The following is a 3777-nucleotide window of genomic DNA, read 5'->3' as shown; positions in this document are numbered from 1 at the left end:
CGACAACGGTTCTAAGACAGTTGCCATCGATAGTCAAACCGTTGCAACAGACGTATTGCAACGGTTTTTGAGACTTTCCACCAGGTCGCATGCTAATAGAGCTGTTGCAACGGTTTCTAGCAACGGTTGCACATCTGTTCCAATAAGTTTGTTATTGCAACGGTTTTCAATGCGTCGACATAGGACATTCTATTGCAACGGTTATACAGTCAAATAGAACGGTTCAAAATCGTTGCGATATCATTCTATGCAATGATAAGTGAGGCTATTGCAACGGTTAATAAGAGCTATGGTACCATTATTAAGAGCTATTGCAACGGTTACTAGGAGCTTTTGCAACGGTTATTAGGAGCTATTGCAACAGTTATTAGGAGCTATTGCAACCGTATATAATAAAATATAATATCTTAAAACTAATATAAATCACAAAGGAAATACTCACCAACAAAATTGGAATCCAACATATTCAACTATTATTATTATTCATATATAAAAGCAAAATACATAATATTGTTAGACAATTCAAGAGTTAATACATAAGATTGCAAAATAATTTAAAACACAAGATTCTAGAACATCTTAAAGTCTATAAGCAATCAACCAATACTCTTCAGTAAGGTCTTCACCGCATTCATCTACCCTTGTTCATTTGCTTCACCTATAAAACCATCAAAAATCCAATCACTACTAGATTTGGTTACATACAATTAATTAAAAAATAAAAGGCAGAAAATAAACTTAGTTGAATGCTAAAATATAAATAGTGAGGTCCAGGATAAGCATTGCTCTTGTGGAATAGGGTAGAGTTTCAAACTGAACCAAGCAATATTTCTTCTGGGCAATAAAAGAGTTATTTATTGGAAGTATGCTAAAGTCCTTTTCTTCAATTACCTGGAATCCAGAAAAAAAAATTATCACATGGAATGATGGACAGAGGTATAAACCACCAAAGCATAAATAATATACCATAGATGATCTACTGCTTCCCTTTCTGTTGCAAGATGCTGGTGAATTTCTACAAACAACATAGTCCTACAACTTATAGTCTTATACTATGGCCCATCACCCCGTTGACCAATTCATCCCATAAACAATTAAACTACTATATTGAGAAATAGAGATAAGTTGATTGGAACACCTCTCAGGAGGAAGCTTCTTGTTAGTACAGTACTTTTTCACCTGTAACTATTCAAAGTTTTTTTACCTGTAATTATTCAAAGTTTTTTCACCTGAAGAAATTAACAAGAAGCTCTATTTCTCAATATACTTTACTGTTTGATCCGAAACGTCATGGTCTAAATGTTAAACTACCAACAATCAAAAGTGAAACGTTGACAGAGTTGCATACCCAACTAAAAGTGTAAGAACTCCAAACTCATATATGAAAAACAAAACTTACCACAACAACAATTACATTCAAGTTTCAGTAAATTCTTTACGACGTTGTTTTGTTTTCAAGTTATAGTACCAAACTAAAATTATACATCACATATAAAGCTACTAATGAACTGATATATAACTATCCGTTGAAAGAGAAGAAACTGATACTAAAAAGGCAAGTACATATATGTGTTGTGTATCAAATTTCTGCAGATTAGAGAAAATATATTGCCAAACATGTTCAAAAACTTAGTGAATAGTAATAGAGTATAGTTGGCAAGAAAAAAGAGACATAGTATATGAATAACAGTAGTTGACGTTTAATTCGACAAACAGAGCCACCAATATCCTTTTCAAAATAAAAAGACAAACTGATAAAAGAGAATATATATATATAGATAGATATAGATAGATATATAGAGAGAGATAGATATATCATTCGAGCATTTCCTCTTGAATGATACATGTAAACCAAAAGCCAAGAATAATATGTCTACTAAGCCATGAACCAAAAGAAAAAATTTATAAAGCTTGGAAATGCACTGTAAGTAATGGGTATACCTTCAAGAAAGCCATTGTATATCACATAAAATAAGTTGTGATAAAGCCAATTGCTAACAATATTTAATACCCGTATATGTTGCTTGAACCTGTGAATTACAAAAGCAAAACAGAACCACAAGATCCACTAAGAAGACATTTTCACATGACATATAGAAAAGAAGCTGACTAAACCCTTGACACTTTACACGTAAAGTTTAGTAGCTTAAAGTGCTTACAGGTATAAGTTTTAGCTTTCAAAATTTTCAATCAATTCACCAAACTGCTTTTTAGTATAATTATCTAGTCATACAAATAATGATCTGAATATATGCCATATTATCAATTAAGAACATTGACAATGTATTAGCTAATTCTTTTACCTAGATAAGATATATTCACATGCAATATGCAATGTATCTAAATTGTAAACGTTTATCATATTACAATCACATTTGAGAAGAAGAAAAAGAATAATATTAGTATTCCTATGTAGTTCAAGCATCGTTGGCTGCATACCAAACTTAAGTTCAATATTATCTAGGCTTGCAGAATGCAATTCTCTACCGTGGCTTTGTCAGGAGGTATGTAATAAAAAATAAGACTGACTGAAGGCAAAAGGACCTCAGAAGTATGAGCTCAGATCGAATATTGTATTTAGATGGTCTCCAAACTTCAAAGAGGAAGATGACTATAGAAAAACTGCAAATACTTTTCACAGCAAGAGTATCGTTTTTCCATTATCACTAATTTTGTACTATAGGCATGGGTTTCTCTGTTTCTTCTACCAAGAATGTCATTTTATGACTCTAACCAGCAGAAATTAAAATTAACCCCAGAAAACCCGACCAAATAGCAACTTTAGGGTTTAAATACTACCCTTTTCCTTGAAAGAATGAAAAAGAAAAAGAAAAAAATTTACTAATAGATCTGAATGTACAAAACTATACATGCGCAACAACAGTATATTCAATTCGAAACTCTAACTACAAACAAATAAATTCAAAACCCTAGCTACAAAAATATACGCACATAAATTATCACCATTCAAGAAATTCGTGAAATACCAGAAAAATGTTGAAAATTGAGAAATTGAGGTCTAGATCTGGATTTTCTTACCTTTGATCATGCAACTATGAATCAAGTTGAAGAGATCGAGACACCGAGTTCAGAGCTCCTTCAGAGATTCGACACGGTTCTTCAAACCTCTGAAGATCAGATTTCAAAGTTTTGATTCTCGGCTCCTCTAAGAGAGTTTGTTGCTCGCAGAAAGATTTCAGAGCCAATGTGTTCGAGAGAGGTGTTCTTCTTTTGACAAAATAACAAAACAAAAGTAGAATATAAAAAGACTTAAAAAGGACTTGGGAAAATAGAAGAGGGAAAGTGGGGAGGGAACTGAAAACCGTCTCTATAGCTAATATTTTTAATGAACCGTTGTTGTAGAGGAATTACAGGAACAATTAAAGTAACTACATCTATTGCAGCGGTTTTTATAACTAATGCAACGGTTGTTGGGATTTTAAGCTTGCGTAGCTTAAAGAGGGTGAATGAGAAATGGAGGAAAAATGAAATATTTGAGTTTCCCTTGGGAAAGAGACATTGTCCCATATCGGAGGAAGAAAAAGCTTTTGATGGGTATATATATAATTGCTCTTCTTCTAGCTCTTAAAGAGTTAAGAAAAAGGCAAGCCTCGCGCCGTCGTCGTCGCTCGCTCGGCTTCGCCTTCGGCTTCGGCTTCGGTTTCGGATTCGGTCAAAGATCGATTGATTGATTATCTATACACTGGTGAGTTAAATCGTTCTATATATTCCAGTGGGCTCGATTTATTCCTATACTGTTTTCTTATTTTCCAGAAT

The 3777-nt window shown here is 33.2% G+C and overlaps 1 long non-coding RNA gene across 1 annotated transcript; it reads right to left on the bottom strand.

The window, feature by feature from the left end:
• Positions 1-450: 450 nt before the first annotated feature.
• Positions 451-3361, bottom strand: LOC107821448 (uncharacterized). Its single transcript, XR_001656142.2, has 3 exons — positions 3040-3361; positions 1942-2030; positions 451-658 (listed from the first exon to the last, which is right to left on the bottom strand). It is a non-coding gene; the product is annotated as an uncharacterized LOC107821448 (long non-coding RNA).
• Between the last annotated feature and the right edge of the window lie 416 nt (positions 3362-3777).

The sequence above is a fragment of the Nicotiana tabacum genome, chromosome 23 (assembly GCF_000715075.1).
Source record: "Nicotiana tabacum cultivar K326 chromosome 23, ASM71507v2, whole genome shotgun sequence".
Classification (NCBI taxonomy): Eukaryota; Viridiplantae; Streptophyta; class Magnoliopsida; order Solanales; family Solanaceae; genus Nicotiana; species Nicotiana tabacum.
The sequence above is the reverse complement of the archived record's forward strand: the minus strand, read 5'-3'. Positions and strand labels throughout refer to the sequence as shown.